Raw genomic sequence first — 22345 nt, 5'->3', positions numbered from 1 at the left:
CACCATGAGAACAGTTACAAAGCTTTCAGGTTTAAGTCTCGGTCATGCAATGATCAAACACCCATCCCTTCACCAGTGGATATTTTCTGCCACCAAAAAACCCAATATATCCCCCATGCCACCCCTCCCCATGCCTGTGAGGCAGATGATTTCCACTTAACTCTCTCTATATATATACTTAGATTACATTTATTATTTCAACAAAAGATGCACCATTATTATTTGGAATTTCCCCCCCAACAATCAAACCTGCTAAAAGGTATCATGAAATCATTTGTTTTCTATTGCTGGTTATGAAGACCATATGATGTCTTGAGAGCTGCTCATGGGAGGCAACTTGTGGTCTTGGCAGGGCAAGAAGGACGTGTCAGTTCCACCCCCCATACCATGAGGCCACTGTTGTCCTGTCACTTGGCTGTCCAAAAAGCTCTGAGGTGCTGGCCACCATTGGGCCGGGGGGGAAATGGTGGAAGAGACAGACGCCCTTTCCTTCACGGGGCGGGGAGGGGGGTGAGGGGGGACTGGGCATGGCACTGTAGTTTAATGTATAGTCCATTCACATTTCTGCCAGAAGCTGCTGAGTTCCAAATTAGGTCCGTGTGATTCTAGGGCCGTTGTTTGTTGTTTAATGTAACAATCCCCTAAGTGCCTGATGACCTTTCACTCAGGGTTCAGCCTACTGATTACTATAGGGACCAACCTTCTCTTCCCTCAAGCCCATGTTACCACATGCTGAGGACTGGTGTCCCTGAAGGAGTGAGCCTTGATATTGGGAAGTTCAGTACCTGGAATAGTCCGTAGGGGAAGGGTCATCATATAGGGCAGCTGCTATCATCCTCTGCTTGGAAACATAAGCACAAAACTTTGAGTTCCCATCTCTGCTGTTGGAGCAGAGGGTGGGAGCAGAATGAGGGTCTTCCACCCTTGTCCCAAATGCACCAGAGGCTTAGGAGGTAAGCAGGGAGGGGGGAACTGAGGGGATGCTGGCCTAGGTCAGGGCACTGGGACCCAGAGAAAGCTAAGGAATGGGAGGCATGGATTTGGTAGGAGACCAGCCCAGTGTGGAGGCTGAGGCAACAAGGTCTCTGTGCCTGCTCTAAGATCTCAGTGGACTCCACTTACTAAACAGAAATGTAGAGATCCTATGAACTATTGCACAAACTATGGAAACACAGTGATCTGAGCAGTAGCCTGCAGGGCCCTGGCCTTGAGAGCTGGAAAGACTTAAGGCCCAGGAAACCAGTCTTTTATTTTTATTATTATTATTATTTTTAATTTTAATGAATCACCGTGAGATACATTTACAGACTTACAAACATGCATGATTACATTTCAGTCAGACAATGTTTGAGTACCCATCCCTCCACCCATGTCCATTTTCCATGACCAATCAGGAAACCAGTCTTATGTGGGCATGATCACTTAATCACTTAATCACTTAACTTCCCGTTAGTCATCGATTTGCTCGAGCGGGCGCCAGTAACGTCTCCATTTGTCCCTGTCGTGTGCTAGTGTAGCCCAATGGCATCTGTTCGCTCCGGGAACATGAAGGGCCTCAAACCGATCGTTCATGATCTTGACGAAGAAGTCTGACCATCTGGTAGGTGGGCGGCCACGCGGTCTTTTGACATCCCGTGGAATCCAGTCGGTAACAGCTCTAGTCCAGCGGTCGTCTTTAAATCTCATTACGTGACCAGTCCATCTGATTTTCGACACCTTGGCAAATGAGACAGCGTCCCTGATTCTTGATCGTTGATGGATGTTAGAACTCCGGATTCTTTCTCTCATTTGAGTGAAATGTGATATTCCAAGCATAGCTCTTTCTATTCTTCTTTGGAAGACCTGAATAGCGTTCTCATCTTGTTTGCGTAGGGCCCAGGTCTCTGAGGCATATGTTAATGCAGGAAGAACAGTGGAATCAAAGAGATGTGCCCGGAGCCGGAGGTTCTTCGTCCTCTTAGCTATTTCTTCGACGTTCTTGAAGGCGTTCCAAGTCGCTCCTTTCCTCCTGCGCAGCTCGGGTGCCAGGTCATTTGTCACGTTGACCTCTCGACCTAGGTACACATAGCTGTTGCATTCAGAGATGGTCGTTCCGTTGAGAGCGAATGGGGCATCAGGAACGAGGCTGTTTCTCATAAACATTGTCTTCATAAGATTCAGCTGTAGTCCTACCTTTCCACACTCATGGTCAAAGTCGGCCAGCATTTGTGCCGCTTGGCTGATGTTTGGTGTTATTAAAACAATGTCATCAGCAAAGCGAAGGTGGTGTAGTTGCCGACCATCTATCTTCACTCCCATTCCTTCCCATTCCAGTCGTCACATGATGTTCTCGAGGGTGGCACTGAAGAGTTTCGGTGAAATGGTATCAACCTGCTGCACCCCTCTCTTGACATCAACGATCACTTCTTTGTAGAATGGTGAGATCCTGGTAGTGAGTCCGCAATACAGCTCACAGAGGATCCTGATGTATTGGGCTTGAATGCCCTGATTGGCTAGGGCTTCAATGACCGCTTCCGTCTCAACAGAATCAAAGGCCGCAAAGCGGCCGCGCGACACATCATAAGACACTAAATACCCATCTTCTGGTGGGCATGATCCCAGGTGTCAAATCCAGGTGTCGGAATATGATCAGGCAGACCCAGATTGGTCCTGATAGTTTGAGATCTCACTGAAACATTTCTTTTAAATGAACCTTTTTGGGTTGGAGAAATAGTTCACAGGCTGAGACTCTGGCTTTGCATATGACCGACCAGGGTTCAATTTTGCATGGTATATTGTCCCCTAAGTATCACCAAGAGTGAGCTCTGAGCACAGAGCCTGAATGTATCCTGAAGACAGCCTGATATGGCCCAAACACCCCCATCAAAAAGAAGCAAGCAAGCAAACAAACAAACAAACAATGAGCCTTTTATATAGGTCCCATGACTTTAATAATATTTGGTGTGTCATCTTAGCCCTAGTTGCCATTCTCTGTTAATACTGGTCTGTTAACGATAAAGATGTCTCACTACGTGGGTGAGGCTCAGCCAAGCCTGTGAAGAGGGGACAGGAGCATGATGGTGATTGAGTTCTGGAGTTTTTTGGCTGCTGGGGCTGGCTCCATTGTGGTGGGGAGGGGAACTCCCCCTCCCCCTCTGGGTTGCCCCAAATGAAACAGCCTAGTGCAGGGTCTGGAGGTATCTGTATGGCTTACTGTTCTGTGCTCTCTTCTGGGAGCTTTGTTGTTGAATCTCTGGATCATGGCCATTAATAAGATTATATGATGTCAGAGAATGTTTCTGGGTGTGATTTACCAAGCTTCTGGGAACAGAGGGACATGGGGAGTGGTCACCCATTCCCGACTCCATTAAGCCTGGAGTTTTTAATCACAAGTCCCACATTCCTGGGTTTTTTTTGCAAGCTCACATTTAAAGTAGGAGGTTACCAATCTTAGGGGCAAATATGTATGTGTGTGTAGATAGATAGATAGATAGATAGATAGATAGATAGATAGATAGATATGCACACACGTCTCAACCTTTAACAACTTGTTACCAATCTCTTATAGAAGAACTTCATGGCTCCTGAGTGAAATACATCAATCTTCATACACTTTCCTCTAAGAGAAGTTTTTTGGATCATTTGTAGCAGATTATTCATAAAAATGAATACAAAACAAATTACTTTGGTTCTGCTTTGGGGGTCAGGGTTTGGGGTTCAGGATGGAAACATTCAAAATATGGTGATGGTGGGGGAATGGTGCCGCCAACAGATCAACCTGTACCTGCAGGGCTAGTGCATCAGCAGCCTGATATTGCCTTCAGCCTTCCTGATACCCCAAAATTGCCATTGTGCCTTTAGTCAGACCCCAACAACTTGAGAATAAGTTTACCAAGAAATTAAACGGCCAAAAGTTAGGTATGTGAGTTACACCCACAAACTACTCTGGCTCAGCTATACAAACTGACTCAGAGTTGGGTTTGGGCTATCTCCCTCGCTTCCCAATACACAAGGTACTGGCAGTCACCCCCACAAAACAACTCCAGCGCCACCCTGTAAGCTCTACTATTGGCCTTTCCTCAGAGACCCCTAAATAAATCTCAAAAGAGATCAAAAGCCTCAGTTAAGCTTGGACCCATACATGGCTTAACAGACCAGAGTAAATTGGAGGGGGCGGGTTGGCCTGTGCCCTCCCAAGTAGAGTCCCTGGTGGCCACTTGCTTCCACAATCTGAAATTGCTGCCATACCCTAAGCCAGACTCCACTGTCTCAGGATGGACCTCACCAAGATATAATCTGCTGAAAATCTGTAATATGAGTCTTAGCGCACCAGCAGCCCTGGGTCAGAGACACAGAGGCAAGTCCCAGTCATGCCTACAATTTGCCACCAGGCACCATCTTGGTGCACAAACAGTCCTAGTTCAGAGACACAGCAGCAAGTCCCAGAAGACACCACAGTGCCAGAGATCTCTCCAGGCCCTAAATCAAGTCAATATCACTGGGGCACCCCAAGTGAAGCAGATGCAGTCTCCCTACCTACTCCAGATGGAATCCCTGTGATCAAGAGCTTTCACAAGCAAGGTCCAGGTATGCGGGTTCAGGACTAAATCTCCAGGCCACATGATGGCAGAGTACCCAAGCTGTTCCTCCAAGGGTCACTGCCCGCCCAGAAGACTGACTGTAAAGCCCACAATTTGCCTCCGGATGCCATCTTAGCACACCAACTGCCCTGGCCCAGAGACTCCCAATTGAATCCCAAAATGGATTAGTGCCATACAGAGATGTCTCTGGAACCCAAAAATTTACAATCTAGAAATTTACACTTACAATCGTGGCTGCATGAGCTCTCGTGATATTCAAAATGAGCTATGGAAAATATATTATCTAGAGTCTGCCCCTGGCAGGTAGACTTGAATGGTGGTGGGAAAATTCTAGCAAAATTAATTCCCAAAATGAGAGAGACAGAGTATTGGGGAAATTGTCTGCCATATAGGCAGGGTGAGGCCTGCGATGTGTGTATGTCTGTGTGTGTGTGGGGGGGGGGGTGAGGTGGTGGTGGGGTCATACTTGGAACATTGGTGGTAGAAAATGTGCACTGGTGGAGGGATGGGTGTTCCATCATTGAACGGCTGAATCTCAAACATGAAAGCTTTGTAACTCTATCTCCTGGTGACACAATAAAATAAAATAGTAATGTGAAGTTCATGCCCAATTCAAAGAGCTTAATCAATGGCTGAACAAATAGCAGTACTCCTACGTTATTTAAAAATATATATGTGGTGATGGGAAGGTGTAATGGTGGTGGGATTAGTATTTTAATATTAATGTAATCAATTATTGTGAACAACTTTATAAAAATAAATAAATAAATAAATAAATAAAACCTTTTTTACATACAAGGGGAAAAAAGATGTCTCACTTCAGATGGACAGTGACTAATGCTTCCAGATTTTAGTTTCCTCTTCTTTTTTAGTTTTTGCATTCTGTAGGTTTTTTTAAATTTGTTTTTAATTTTTATTAGTGAAAGACCATGAGGTACAGATGTAGACTTACAAATTTTTGTGCTTAGGTTTCAATTATACAATGATCGAGTACCCATCCCTCCACCAGTGCCCATTTTCTACCACCACTGGTCCCAGTATCCCTCCCACCCCCCATCCCCCCATCCCACCCTGCCTCCGTGGCAGGGCATTCCCTTTTGTTCTCTCTTTCCTTTTGGGTGCTGTGGTTTGCAAAAGAGGCATTGAGTGGCAATCATGTTTGGCCTATAGTCTACTTTCAGCATGCATCTCCCATCCTAGGAGCATCCTTGTAACACCCTTTATTTGGGTGTAACACCCTTTATTTGTAACACCCTTCTCTACCTGAGCTTCCTTTTCCCCTAGCATGTGTGTGTTTTGAAAGCTCATCTGGGTATTAACATAAGTAGATCATTTGGGTCACTTGTCTCTCCCTGTCCATTGATTGCTCTGTGCCGATTACATATTTTAAGCAAAGGGGCTACTAGTGTTGCCAAATCCCTCACCCATCATCTGTGAAACTTTTTTCAATGACATGCCAGGACGTAGTACCCTCATCCCATGCCCAGTTACTAATTAATATAAGGAGGGGTAAAATGCCCTGAGCCCCTTTGTTAGGAATGGATAGTCTTTTCCAGGAAACAAGAGGACACTGCTGTTTGCTTGCTTTGGGGCCACACTTGGCAGAGCTCAGGGCTTTCTCCTGTATCTACCACTCCGGGATCACTCCCGACAATGCTCAGGGGACCATATGGGGTAGTAGGAATGAAACCTGGGTCAGCCGCATACAAGGCAAGCACCCTTCCTACTGTACTATGGCTCTGGTCCCAAAACATGATGCTTAATTGTTTATCTTTTTGTTTTGGGGCCATACCTCGTGATGCTCAGGGCTTACTCCTGGCTCTGTACTTGGGAATAACCCTGGAGGTGCTCGGGATTCCATATGGAAAGCCAGGGATTGATCCCAGGTTGGTGGCACGCAAGACAAGTGCCCTACCCACTGTACTATCACTCTGGCCCCACAACAGGACACTTTAAAGGCCATGAAAAAAAAATGTTCAATCTGAACTCCAGGAGTCCAGGCTGAGAGGTGTGATGGCAGTAAGTGTATAATGAAAGGAGAAGAGCAGAGTGGTGCTGCTACCCTGTGTGACTGAAAGCCAGTCACTTGCCCTCTCTGGGACAGTTACTTTCTCATCTTCCAGAGACTAGATTCTATCATCATCTGATTTAAAGACACAAAATTTCATAAGTTCAAATATACAGCTAGCACTTTCTCAGTGGTGTCCAGTTAAGTTGGAGGGGAGGGGGGAGTGAGGTGGAGATGAGAGATGTCCAAAGTCTTGTGAATTTCTTTTATCCCCCAAAGCAGTTGAGGGCACACCGTTCAGCTAGTGAGAATGAGCAGGGTGCTCAGATTCTCCACGGTCTCTCTCGTCTCCGAGGTCTGGGAATTTGGGAGCGCTCGGGGCCACCAGCACAGCTGCTTTCCCTGTACAGACAGCTGCCTGCAGCAAGCTCCTCAATGCAGGTGAGTGTGAGCCCTTCCCTGTGACTCAGGCTCCCAAAGATGCATGCAGACACTGTTGTCAGATAATATTGGCACCACTTTTCTCACCCCTGCAGGCAAGGTTGCCGAGTTCAGTACCAGAGCACTACAAAGAAGCCAGCAGTTAATTATATACTGAAGAAGCTCCTTCACATCAGCCTCCTCTCAGCTCTCTTTTTCATGCCATCTGAAAAGACATAATCATCCATTATAGTTATCCTAGCTTTGTTACTTTCCGCAGCCCTAATTGGCACTCTTCTTTAGACAGTGAGGTGTAGTGGGAAATTTGCCCATAGAGGAGCCAGAGGACTGGTGTTCTAATTTTAGGTCTCTAATACTTCAATGTGTAACCCTGGGTGGGTCCCCTTAGCTCTTTGGAGCTCAGCCAGCCAATCCAACACGAGAGTTTTGGATAGCCAAGCCACTCCCGTGTAGGATGTTCTGAGTTTTCCTCTGTTGAGGGACCAATTTTTTAGCACAGGAGGCCTGGAAAAGTAGACATACACTCTCAGGTTGGTCCTGAAAAGAAACTCTTGGAGTTGGGGAAGAGGTCAAAATAGAGACGAAATTCATTGCTCATAGTCTAAGGTAGACTCGGGTGTGGGTCGGACCTGGGGGTGAAGGTGGGAATTTGGTTTGGAAATTGGAGCAAATAGGTAGCCATTGGGGTATTGTGATGACAGCCAGGAGTTATTATGTTGAAGAAGGAGGCTTAAAGAAAGCAAGAAGTCAGACTAATGGGGATGTCAAATAAATGCAACAGAGACTGGACTTTAATCAGCACAAAAAGAGCACTAGAAACATTGATTAGTAGAATTATAGCATATGACGGGCTCCTTAGAAGTTGAATCATCTAGGAATGCATCAAGTACCTTATTAACAAGTGGCCTAGACACATTGAGGTAGATTCTTCTGTTTCACAGATGCAAGAGATCCTGGTGTAGTAGTTAGGTTGTGTCAGGATTATTTCTATTCCTTTGCCTTTCCGTCACGGTTGCAAAACAGCCACTGAAACTCCTTCTCTTGCCTTCCTTATAAGGCTAAAAATGTGAATTGTAGGAAGGGTTGTAGTGGTCCTGCTTTTTTTCCACCCATAACAAAAAAGGCTTTTTGTTTGTTCGTTTTTGGCTTTAGCATCCAAACCAGCTCCCTCCTTTGAATAAAATGAAACTTCCTTTTCTGTCTTAAAGAGCAGGTTTGGTCTCATGACTGCTGATATAAGGAAGCTATGCAGTCTCTATTGATGTAATTCCCAACCCTGCTCTTGATGTAATTCCCAACCCTTACAGCTTACACCTTTATGTTACTGTGTGTGCGCGCACACACACACACACACACACACACACACATACACACTTTTGGTTAGGAAACTTCTCACTTTTGTATCTCAAGTCTTAGATCCAGTTCTGGGTTCACAATGATCTGCCTTTCATGACTGCAGGAGTATTTGAGCTAAGAGCTGTTTTGGTAAGTTACAGCTATGTGACTTTTCTCAACTAACCATAGATTTGATGTGATGATCTGAATTTGCATTATTATTCTGGGCCCGCTCTGGCATATTTTTTTGCAGACATTAAAAATAAATTCTAGGACTGGAGAAAGTACAGTGATTAGAGCAAATGCCTATTATGGGTTTAATCCCCAGTATCACATGATCCCCCTGAGCATCTCTAGGTATAGCCCTGGGGGCTCTTCAGCACCATGCTGTCACCCAGTTAATCCCTGTAACAGCAGAGCTTAGCATCCTCATGCACTCACATAGAACTTCCAACAGATTGATGGAGAATCACAGGTGAGACACATAGTCCTCCTGAGAACTACTTGAGAGACTTCCCCTCCCAAATATAAATGTAGATACTTATAAAATATTATATATATTTAGATTTGTAGTTTTTATATAGACGCTATTCGGGTCTCTCAAAGAGGAATCAAAAGAACTATGCTTGGAATATCACGATTCACTCAAATGAGAGATAGAATCCGGAGTTCTGATCTTCGTCAGCACTTAAGAATCAGGGACGCTGTCTCATTTGCCAAGACATCAAAAATCAGATGGGCTGGACACGTAATGAGGTTTACAGACAACCGCTGGACTAGAGCCATTACTGATTGGATTCCACGGGACATCAAAAGATCACGTGGACGCCCACCTATAAGTTGGTCAGACTTCTTCATCAAGACCCTAAATGATCGGTTTGAGGCTCTGCATGTTCCTAGAACGAACAGATACCATTGGGCTATGCTAGCACGCAACCGAGATGAATGGAGACGTTACTGGCACCCGCTCGAATAAATCGATGAATAACGGGGATTAAGTGATTAAGTGATTAAGTTTTTATATTATATAATAATATTATATATATACATATATAGAGAGATAGATAGGTTTTTACTTATAAAATCTTATTTTGAGGGGCATTTCTGGAAATGACAAGTTGCTTCCTCCCCTTAGTTTAGACACTATGATTTACAAAGTTGTTTTAGGCATGCAATATTCAATTCCAATACCTTCACCAGTATCCACAACCCTCCATCAGTAGCCACAGACTCCTTTCTGTAACCCAACCTGTCTCCTTGACAGACACATTGTTGTTTGGGTTCCATGCTAAGAGTAATACTGGTTCTAGTGGTTTAGATATATACAGACACATCACCTCCACACCCCATCAGAGTCCAAGACCCCTGGTCCTTGCCCCTGTATTATTTCCAGCCTCATGGATGGAGATAATATAGGGGCATTTTGGCCTCAACCCCTCCATTTCTCAACTTCCGTAGTATTTACATTTCTATAATCTAGGGCCAAGGGTTTGACCATCTTATTTATCTTTCATTTCCTTGTCATGTTATTTTACATACTACAGATTAGTGAAGCATATGGTATTTATAATTATTTTTTCTGGTTTACTTCACTTAAACATCATTACCTCTAGTTCCATTCAATTTGCAGTGAACTGCATGAGTAAGTCTTTCTTTGTGGCTGCATAGTATTTCATTATATATATATATATATATATACATATATATATTACAACTTCATTATGTTATTGGACAACTGGGTTACTTCTATATCATGGCACTATTGTACTAAACATTTCAATAAACAGATGTGTATATATATTTTTGAGTGACTGCTTTTGAGTTTGGAGATAAAGAGCAAGAAGTGGTATTGCTGGGTTGTATGACTGCTCTATTTTTACATTTCTGAAAATTTTCCATACTGTTTTTCCACAGGGGTTGAAGTAGATATCATTCTCACCAGCAGTTGATAACAGTTCCCTTTCCCCCACATTTCATCAGCACAGATTGTTTTCAGTGTTTTAAAAAGATGTGTCATTCGCACTGGTATGAACAATATCTCACTGTTGTCTTGATATGGATTCCCTTCACTTTTTCATGTGCTTTCTGACATTCATTTCTCCTCCTTATGTTGGGGTCTGTTTCTACCAGCAATGTCTGTTCATTTCCTCAAATTTTAATAGGATTATTGAATTTATTTTTATTTATCTTTGTGAGTACTTTCAATATCTTGGATGTTTAGCCTTTATCTGATTTATTCTGTGTAAATATTTTCTCCCATTCAGTGTACAGTCTCTTTTATTTTTGCCTGCAATTCTTTTGTTATGCAGAAATTTTTTTATCTGATAAATTCCATTTGTTTATTCTTGCTTCTGTTTTCTTTGCCAATAAAATCATTCAACACCCCTTTAAGATACAAATCCTGGAGAATTCTGCATATACTTTTCATAGTTTAATTAATAGGCTCTGACCTAATTTTGAGGTCCTTACTTTGAGTTGACTTTTGTGTAGGGTATTACATAATAAAGTAAAATTTGTATGGAATCATAAAGCACTTTGAGTAGCTTAAAGCTATTCTCAGAAATACTAGAAATTGGGAGGTATCATGTTACATGACTTAAAACTATACCATAAGGCTATATAGTATAGTTTTAATATCAAAATAGTTTTATATATCAAAATAGTTTAGCACAGCGGGTAGGACGTTTTCCTTGCAAGCTGCTGACCCAGGTTTGATTCCTCTGTCCCTCTCAGGGAGCCTGGCAAGCTACCGAGAGTATCCCTCCTGCAAGGCAGAGCCTGGCAAGCTACCCGTGGTGTATTAGATATGCCAAAAACAGTAACAAGTCTCACAATGCAGACGTTACTGGTGCCCACTTGAGCAAATCAATGAACAATAGGAGAACAGTGCTACAGTGCTACAGTTTAATAGTAACAAAATAGCATGGTACTGTATAAGAATAGATTGTCTGTGACATCTCCCCCTCAAACATATGATCTTCTAATCTTTGATAAGTGAGCAAGAAATGTGAAGTGGAGCAAGGAAAGCCTTTTCAACAAATGGTGCTGGCAAAACTGAACAGCTACATGCAAAAAAAAAATGGGCTCAAATCTCTGCCTAACACCATGTACAAAAGTAAGATCAAAATGGACTAAAGATCTAAGCATCAGACCGGAATCCATAAGGCACATTGAAGACAAGGTTGGCAAAACCCTCCACAACATTGAAGCTAATGGTATCTTCAAAGATGATATACCACTGGCCAAACAAGTGAAAACAGAGATAGACAAATGGGATTATCTTAAACTAGAAGCTTCTGCCCCTCAAAAGAAACAGTGACCAAAATACAAAGACAGTCTACAGAATGGGAAAGGATATTCACCCGTTACCCATCTGACAAGGGGTTGATATCAAGAATATACAAAACACTGGTTGAACTTCACAAGAAGAATACATCCAACCCCATCAAAAAATGGGGTGATGAAATAAACACAAACTTTCTCAAAGAAGAAATCCGAATGGCAAAAAGGAACATGAGAAAATGTTCTACATCACTAATCATCAGGGAGATGCAGATCAAAACAACAATGAGATATCATCTCATATCACAGAGACTGGCCCACATCCAAAAGAACAAAAGCAACTGGTGTTGGTGTGGATGTGGCAAGAAAAGTACCCTCCTTCACTGCTGGTGGGAATGCTGACTGGTTCAACCCTTTTGGAAAACAGTATGGATGATTCTCAAAAAATCAGAAATTGAGCTCCTATTTGACTCAGCAATACCACTCGTGGGAATATATCCCAGAGAGGCAAAAAAGTACAGTCAAAATGACATCTGCACTTCTATGTTCATTTCTGTACGGTTCACAATAGCCAAAATTTGGAAAAAAAACCCGAGTGCCCGAGAACAGATGACTGGTTAAAGAAACTTTGGTCATCTACACAATGGAATACTCTGCAGCTGTTAGAAAAGATGAAGTCATAAAATTTACATACAAGTGCTTCTACATGCAAAGTATCATGCTAAGTGAAATGAGCCAGAAAGAGAGGGACAGACATAGAAAGACTGCACTCATCTCTATCTGAGCTCCCTTTTCCCTAGCATGTGTGGCTGGCCTCCAAGCCATGGAGCAAAATTCCTAGTGTTGGAATACTGATTCCTGATACAAATGTATTATGAACAACTTTGTAAATCACAATTTAATATTTTAAATATAACATATATGGCGGAGTAATAGCATAGCGGTAGGGCGTTTGCCTTGCACGCAGCCAGCCTGGCCGAACCAGGTTCGATTCCTCCGCCCCCTTGGAGAGCCTGGCATGCTACTGAGAGTATTCAATATGCCAAACACAGTAACAAGAAGTCTCACAATGGAGACGTTACTGGGTCCGCTTGAGCAAATCGATGAACAACGGGAGGACAGTGACAGTGAACATATATGGATGCTGATTTTCACTAGTGTAGACGTAAGACAAAATATTATAATGCAGTATTTTATCATTAAAATTATTTTAAGTACAAAAAAAGAAAGACTGCACTCATCTGGGGAATATAAAGTAACAGAAGGGGAGACTAACACTCAAGAATAGACTAGATAAGTACCAGGAGGTCTGTTCCACGGCTTGGAAGGCAGCAGCACATGCTGGGGGAAAAGGTAGCTCAGGTAGAGAAGGGAACACCAAGTGAAGGATGTTTGGAGGACTTGCTTGGAATACAAGATGCGTCCTGAAAGTAGACAGTAGACCGAATATGATGCCACTCAATAACTCTATTGCAAACTACAAGACCGTGAAGGAAAGAGTGAGCAAAAGGGAATGCCTTGCCACAGAGGCGGGGTGGGTTGGGGGGATGGGGTGTGGGGGTGGGAGGGCTTCTAGGATCATTGGTGGTGGAGAATGGGCATTGGTGGAGGGATGGGTACTCAATCATTGTGTAACTGAAAACCAAGCACGAGAGTTTGTAAGTCTACAACTGTACCTCATGGTGTTTCACTAATAAAAAAATAGATTGACTAATAGGTTGGCATTGAGAACCCTATTATTAGTTCTCAGATATATGGACAGCTAATTCATGAAGTGAATAAATATAGACTCCTCAGCAAAAAACTGGATAGCTGCATGCAAACAAATGAAAGTGGACTGGACCCGTATGTTACACTCTACAAATTTCTACTGTGCAGCTAATGTTCCAAAATGTAGTTTTCACTTTAGTTAATCTGTAGCATCTATCTGTTGTTGCCAAGTTCAGGGTGACTGGTTTAATGCCTACCTGGTGTGGGTTTAGGTCTTTTCCTGATGACTATGACCCAAATCTTGGTTTGGTAGAATAACTTTCTATATATCATTCACAAATATACTTCATTTCAGTTGATTTTATCCTTTCAAACAGCAAGAAATTCTAGAATTTTGTTTCGAATAGTTGTATTTGTGAACTCCCCCAATCCTCATATCTTGAGAAGTTTCTACAATATAAACTTGATCATATTTTATTGAACTTTACTATTTATTGAGAAGCATAGTGTTTGTAATCTGAGAGCACTATATATGTAGATGGCCAACATAATTGTTAGCCTTTGTTTGAATGAGTGACCCTTTTGGTTGCAGATTTCTAATGCGAGCTTCTATTCACAACTCTGATAGTGCAGATGTTTTTTCTAAGATTATAATGGACCATTTACAGCCTTGACATTTTGCCTACTTCTAAATGAATTAAATATTTTCTCTATTTGTGAGCTGAATCTAACTTCTGATTTTCCCCATTGATTCAGAGCTAAAAACACATGTTTCTTTCTGCCTAGTGCCTTATGGATTGTTATTGTGGTATGCAAGGATTATTCACACATTCTAATATGCATATTAATCTTACTATGGTATGGAACCAGTTCCTGCAGAATTGTGACTCATTAAGGAACTTTTTTTTTTTGGCATTTAAAAAATACTTATTGAATCACCATGCAATACATATAGAAAGCTGTTCATGATTGGGTTCCAGTCATACAATGTTCGATCCACCCACCCCTCCATCAATGTATATTCCCACTTCCAATGACCCCAGTATCCTTCCCGCCACCCTCACCCACCTCCAGTCTGCCTCTTTGTCAGACACTTTTCTTCTTTCTCCCTCTTTTTAGGCAGTATAGTTTGCAATACAGGTAATGATAGGTTATTATGTTTGATATAATGCAGTTCTCATCCAGAGTGATCATTTCCAACTAACATTGCCACAGTAGTCCCTTCTCTATCCCAACTCTCCCTTCTCCTCTTGCACTTGAGATAGGCTTCCAACCATGGACTATTCCATTAAGGAACTTTATAAGCTCTTATGCTTTCTTAAATGAATGGTCCAAATAGGGCAATTGCACTGCCACTACAGACTGTCTCCCCACTGGAAGTCTCAGAAAACATCATCCAATTGAAGGTTCTAAAAGGGAATCATAGAAACAAAATTGAGAAGGAGGAAACAGATCCTGCGTGATTGGGTTGTTTAACAGAATAGATTCTCCGTTACCAACTTTGCCTCTGGGTGTCCTGTAATGAGGAGGGTGCTGTCTTGAAAGCCTCCTATGGCTGTGACAGCAGTGATTAGAAATGGCAGGCAAGAAATGGGAGCCTGGGAGCAATCCATCTGCCTCCGCATTTGTAGATATTTTCTCTTGCTTGAGACTGGATGTGTTTCTGCTTAGCAACAAAGCTGTTCTGACACACAACCCCAGCATGAAATTCCAAGTTCCTTTGTGCTCAGGGAACAATGACTTGGATTAGCTGATATTAACCCATAGTTGCACCACAGCAGGAACAGTTCCCATATTTCCTCGGGAATTCAAGAATCTCTTGCAGTTTCATGATGGAATTTGGCTGGTGCAGGGAGCTGAGCTCTTAGTGGAACATCCCTATGCCTTTTGATGTTTTGGGGTGTTTGTTTGAAAGGGGCTCTGGATGGAATCCACAGGCAACACTTCCTCTTTGCCACCCTGCTTATGGGTCACACAGGCATAGATAGACACACCTTGGAGGTTAGCTCTGCCTGATGGAATCACTGGACAAGTTTCAAAACTGTCTTTGTGCAAAGCATGTGCGTTTTAAACTTCAAGAAGCAGAATTTTTGTTTCAATAAAAACTGCACATTTACATCTATATCAAATCACTAAGGTAGATTGTAAAGGTAGATTTTCATAGTTATTATGCATCCCTCCTAATTATATTTGAAGATGGAGCAAGAGAGAGGTGGGTGGCACTAATCTTACTGTTCTTTTCTGGGAAATTTGTTAATGGGCTACTCTGGGTTTGGATAAGAGTGATTTAGTGTGTTCCTCTGATTTCTCTAACTTTGTCTGCGTCTCTTTTCAACGTCAGCCACACTAAAGTGAATACCACATAATAGTTTCTGCTATTCTTTGTGTTTCCTCACTTCCTAAAGCGGCAAATGTGTGGACACAATTGTAACAAGCTTACAGCTCAGGAGAAGAAAGGAGGTAAAGAGGGAAGAAGGAACATTAATTGAGCATTGAGTGCTAGGCTTCACACACGTCATCTCATTGAATTCGCCCACACTTTCCAAGTGACTCCGTCATCTCTACTTTAGAACTGACGCACAGCAGTTCAGAGACCTGGCAGTGATTCCCACCAGGGACAGAACTGGGTCTGCTTGAGCACAATTTCATACCCTATTCAAAACCCCATGTTATCCAAAGATGAATGCTTTTCAAGTCAGATTAATTCCTGTGTGTATGCTGTCTTATGGATGTACATTGCTACACCATAAGTAATGGCATTGGGGGGAGTGTTGTAAATTGCATTGTATAAATACTGAAAAATATATATATATATATATTGCCCAAACTTTGAATGTTTGTTCACGTCTTTGGCATTTGAGATGTTTCTGACTTCCAGCTCATTCTATTGCTTAATGTGGCAGGGAACTTCTACAGTGGGTGAAAATAGGGGAACCCTTGGAGTCCATTGAATTTGGGTCTAAGAAGCCTGCAAACTGCTTCTTCTGAGAAACAGTCTTTATAACAAAAGGCTCCTTGGATCTATCTCAGAGTGACAATCAGGGTACAGAAAGATAACATGAGAATAATACCCGCTGCTCTTTTAGGCCAGAGCTCTGATGGCAGAGTGGGGAAGGATTAGGTGGCACGAATGCTCATCTTCAGGTTCTGTCACAGGTTTTTGTTATTCTATTCGACTGAATCTGCCTCTCATCTTATCTGGTGTGTACATTCATTCACTCTGGCTCCCTTCTACTCACCCTGGAGTCCATAAGGAGATTATATCTAGATCAAGTTATATCATTGACTCAGCTGCCTTCAGCTCACGCCATCAGTAATAAATTAGGCACCAACAGTCTGGTTAATGATAACATTAGGTTAACATTTAGAACAGACATTTCTGCTGTATCATTTTACTCCAGCATGATTTGTTTGAGCTATTTTTTAGAGGGACCAAGCCAAGGCTTTAAGAGGTAGCACATCTGCATTCATCCTCCATCCTTATGCGAACTCTTGAAGGAGGTTCTCAGGGGCTGATGCATGGATGGCTCTTGGTGGGGCTGAGCTTGACTGTGAGACAAGTGTGGGCTAAATACTATTAATATGAGCTTAATGCTGCTTGATGGAGCCAAGTGAGCAGTGCCATATGGCAACGCTGTCATCATTAATCACAGCTGCTGTGTTGGGAAGAAAAAGGTGTCTGTGAGCCATGAGGTGGGAGAGGGGAACTTGAAATACATCCCAGAGCCTTTTGAGGGGAAGACAACAGGCCTGGAGTCCAAATGTGGTTTAACCTCTTCTTTCATGCGATTCTCTCTGCCTAGAGCTGGTGCGTCCTTGTGACCAAGACTCAACTGGTGTTCTCTTTCTTCAATGACTGTGACCACATTTTTCATAAATAAATGTGGACATTACATGGACTTTGCCAGGCCATACTTTTCACACCAACTCTGTTGGGTGACACAGGTTGGAGAGAGGGTGTCAGGCCTGCATTTGACATAAGGAGGAAGGACAAAGACCATCTGCAGGTGTGGCTATGAACTTGCAAATGGAAGCAAAGGAAAAAGTGCAATCAAATCTTTTTGTTTGTTTGCATGTTTTCTTTGTGTCTTTATTTATTTATTTTTTTATTAGTGAAACACCATGAGGAACAGTTGTAGACTTAAAAACTTTCATGCTTGGGTTTAAGTTATACAATGATCAAGTACCCATCCCTCCAACAGTGCCCATTCTCCACCACCAATGAACCCAGTAGCCCTCCCACCCCCCACCCCACCCCACCCCCCACCCCGCCCCATCTCTGTGGCAGGGTATTCCCTTTTGTTCCCTCTTTCCTTTAGGGTGCTGTGGTTTGCAATAGAGGTATTGAGTGGACATCATGTTCAGTCTATAGTCTACTTTCAGCACGCATCTCACATCCCGGACAGTCCTCCAAACACCCTTTACTTGGTGTTCCCTTCTCTATCTGAGCTGCCCTTTTCCCTCAGCATGTGCTGAAAGCTTCCAAACCACGGGGCAGACCTCCTTGTACTTATCTAGACTATTCTTGGGTGTTCGTCTCCCCTTCTGTTACTTTATATTCCCCAGATGAGTGCAGTCTTTGCAATCAAATCTTAATGAATGTTTAGGGTCCTGTGCTTGAGGCAGAACTGAGGGAAGGCACACCATTGGCTCTCCTAGCCAACTCAGGAAATACGTACGTCATTGAAACCTGGGTAAAACAGATCGCCTTTTATAGGAAAAGAAATTGCTTAAGAATAGTTGTTATAAAAAGTCACATACAACCAAGGAGAGATAGGTAGAGAGAGGTGGTGGGATATATGCCTGCTGAGAAATGCCAGCTCCAGGCCCACCTGCAGTGCAGTGATGGGAGGCAAATTTATAGGTTCATTCCGGTATGGTTTCCTGAGCTATCTTAAAATACCTCTTAGCACCTCTACCACTCACTGCTTTCCTGAATCATTGCACAGCACTTGGGGAGATTTTTCTCACAGTTTGAGCTTATATACAGCCTTTTAAGCAGAGAAGGGCAATGAGGGGTCTAGGATATATGCTTTTTGGTACTATGATTTCTCTCTGAAATGTCAGGGCCAATGGAAAAGTAACACATTTGATGTGTTAGTGCTTGAACCCCTTCCATGGTCCTAAATCTTGCCCGTGTGAAAGACTTTCAAAACAATTCCTCAGTGTATCAGGAAATGGATATAGGTAGCTGATTGAATTCACACAGGTACTTTGCCACTTAGTTTATACTCTGTAACAATTCTCAGGATATGGTTTCACAGCAGCCAATCCTAGCAGAAATCAAGATGGTAAGTATAATAAGTGGGACAAGGAACTCAAAGGGGTTTCATTCCAGTTTCTGAAAATCCCTCCCATTCCTCAGAAAATTAATAAAATAACTTCCCTGCTTTACATACAATCAAAGTTGATCATAAAAGACTCCTGGAAAAGTCAGTTTGAATTCCCCCTTTGATGCCTCTCCTTTGCCCAAGAACAAGCCTCTATCTTGCCCTATGTTGCCTCTTTGTGATTTCTATTCTATGGAACCACGGAATCTTCTGATTTCTGGTAACATAACCAGAAAGTCAGACTTAAGGTTTCTGGTCTGCACTAAAATGGTGTACTTTCGGGGAATTGAAAGGCTAATTCCCTATCACTGGACTCCCCTTTAAGCATCAACTACTAGTTCAAGATCCCTTTCAATTCCAGCTTTTTTGTGTATCATGATTGGGTTTTTCTTTGGCTCACTGCAGCCAGTTTTAAAGCACAGCACCTGTTCCCTTTCCTGTTGCCAAGAACTTGCAGAACCAAGGTACGTAAGCTGCCTTGTCAGCGTCAGTGAACACAAGCCCAGAGCCAGGACTTCAGCTGATTGGGTGCCAAAATCAGAATAAACTGAATCAAACGCTTGGATTCCAAAATGCATTTAAAAAAACCATCAAAATGAAATTAGAAACCAAGAACCCAATATGTATTAAAAAATGAAACAAGCCAATTTCTGAACTAGTTACATCCAAAGTAGTTCCTTTTATTTTGGAAAAGTATTTACTTTCAATACCAAAATATCCTTTGGAGTGAATCAGGTAGATATTTCCATCCACAGCTTGGATCTCTGGTTAAAAACAGACAGGAGAGTAGGCATATTGATGAAAAAATGTTCTGACATTTAAAATGAGAATTTGGTGGGGGGAAAAACCAAAAAAAGGAATTTTTAGTATATTTTAATTCAGGGAGACATCTATAATGAATTGGGAAAATACTGAAGACTCTATTATCATGACCTCTGTAGCTCACCTCCAAGTCTTAGAGAACTTAAAGAACTCCTTACAGGGTTCTCCTATGATCTTTCTATTTACACTTGTTCTAAATTTAGTTATATTATAGGAAGTATTATAGGAAGTATATCTAATGTTTGGGGGGCTTTACCTCCTAGCACTTAGGGTATATTTCTTGTTCTGTGCACAGGAGTCATTCCTGATGGTGCTCAATGGACAGTTTGGGGTGCCAGAAATCAAACTGGCGTTGGCCACGTGAAAAGCAAATATCTTATCTCTTAAACAAGGGAATACACCTTGTTAGATGACGACAAAGCCTTGGCCTTGGATCATAACAGTTGCTCAGCAGTGAAGAAAATGGTGAGGGGGAGTGAAGAGGCAAACTAGAGGTGCCATTGGGACAGTGGTGGAGGTTCTTGGACACTGTGGTGGGGGGAGTGACTGACTTTGTGCATCAGTACCATAAATGGCAGCACTGTTGCCAACATGCTTTCTGATCTGTTGAGATAAATGGATTTACCCCATTATTTATTTTTTGATATATTTGTATTGCAGTAATATTGGTTTACTAGAGTATAAACGTTTATATATTTTAGGGGTATAATTTACCACAGCACCCTTATTATCGAAGGACATTAGCCCTCTATTGAACATATTTATCTCACTCCCTGACCCCCTTTTCACCTCCATTCTGTGGTCCAAGTCTAAAGGTTTATTTTCATTGTACAATATCTATTTCCTTACTTTGTTTCTTCATATACTATGTATGAGTGAAATTATTGAGTATAAGTGTTTATCCTTCCAATTTAGTTTAGTCTGACCTCTTATCTCTGGAATATTTAGATTCCCATCAATTAAAATAATGAATGCATTGATGGGTAGTAAAGGTAAAGGTAAAGGCCCTCCCATTGATCGTCGATTTGCTCGAGCGGGCCCAGTAACGTCTCCATTGGAGACTTTGTTGTTACTGTGTTTGGCATATTGAATACTCTCGGTAGCTTGCCGGGTTCTCCAAGAGAGGCAGAGGAATTGAACTCGTGTCGGCCATGTTGGCCGCTTGTAAGGCGAACGCCCTACCACTGTGCTATTGCTCTCTTTTGGCTAAGATCAACAAATTTTATTTTTTTCTTTTGTATGGGAAACTTTTTCCTATGACTTGTAGGCAGTGGTGGACTATAGTGTGTGCAGTATAGAGTTTATATCCAATGTATTTTATCAATAGGGTAGATTTGATCAATTAATCTCTTCTTAAATTATGACTTTGGAATAGGCTGGAAATGAGCAGATCCTTTTTTTATTGAATCACTGTGAGATACAGTTACAAACTTCATATTTGAGTTTCAGTCATACAGTAATCAAACACCTATCTCTCCACCAGTGCACATTTCTCCACCACCAATGTCCCAGAATACCTCCCCTCACACCCTTCCCAACATTCCCCCTGCCTCTATGGCAGACAATTTCCCCCATACTTTCTCTCTACTTTGGGACATTATGGTTTGCAATATAGATACTGAGAAGTGATCACGTATGGAATGACCAAATTCTTGGAGAAAATAATTATATTAACTCAGTGCCAAGGGGATAGATTCATTTGTGCCATATTTTTGGATTTCAGGGAATTTTTCATGGATGAGTCTCCTTACTTGAATATTCTTTCTGGCTGTATCCTGATTTCCTCTGACCTTCAGCTATTTGCACTTGATCTTGGAACTTGGTAGGTAAACACCTTAAGTGGGAACTGGGTGTTCTTTGAGAGTAAATGTCACCTGTTTAATATCTTGCAACAGTGCATGACTCGAAGATTGGCAGGTAGAAAAGCAGGATAAGGTTGCTGGGTTTGATCTTCAAAGGACCCTATATTCCTAGGAAAATTTCTTTGACCAGTATAAGCAGCAGTCATTCCCCACCCCCAATAATCCACACCCCCCGTCCCCTCTCTGAGTCAACCTGACCTTTCCCCCAGCTCAGCACTACCTGGAGACACTTCTTAGTGACTCTTTTCTTCCTGTCTTTTCTCCACACCACTGGAACTTGCAACAGAGATTCAGCTTTGACTTGTTTCCTGCCATCTGTTTTCTCAGGGCCTGGAGAGGTACAGTATCAAGAAAGTGGTCTCATAATATTTGGGCCCTTTTTATTTGTTTTTTTGGGGGGACTGCACCTGATAGTGCTCAGGACTTACTCCTGGCTCTCTTTTCAGAGATCACTCCTTGGCGGTGCTCAAGGGACCATATGGGATGCTTGGTCAAACCAGGGGTGGCTTCATGCAAAGCAAAATGCCCTCCCTGCTATACTATCCCTCTTGCCTCAAGGACTTTTAGAGGACTCTGTCATGACTCTGAGGTTTTGAATAATAGAGTCATTAGCCTCATTGAAAAGATGTTAATATTCCTATAGTTAATAGGAATAGCTCATAATTTCTAAATTGTGCATAACACTAGTTTATAGGAATTATTTTTAAAACTGTTGTGGATATCAACACCCAGAAATGCTAAGAAGTGAGAATATATAACACTGGGGATCAAACTCAGGGCCTCACATATGCAAGATATGTGCTTTACCATGTGAATCATGTACCCAGATGTTAATTTTTTCTTCCACTAAAGATATGCATGCTCATAATTTTAAAAATGAATTAATCTTGTAGAGTTTTCTAGGAAAAACATCATTAACATAAAATAAAAAAGTTCTATTTTAAAATTTTTTATTCCTCAAATACAGGTATTTTC

Source organism: Sorex fumeus, unplaced genomic scaffold, assembly GCF_029834395.1.
Source record: "Sorex fumeus unplaced genomic scaffold, SorFum_2.1 ptg000033l, whole genome shotgun sequence".
Classification (NCBI taxonomy): Eukaryota; Metazoa; Chordata; class Mammalia; order Eulipotyphla; family Soricidae; genus Sorex; species Sorex fumeus.
This window is presented reverse-complemented; position numbering follows the sequence as displayed.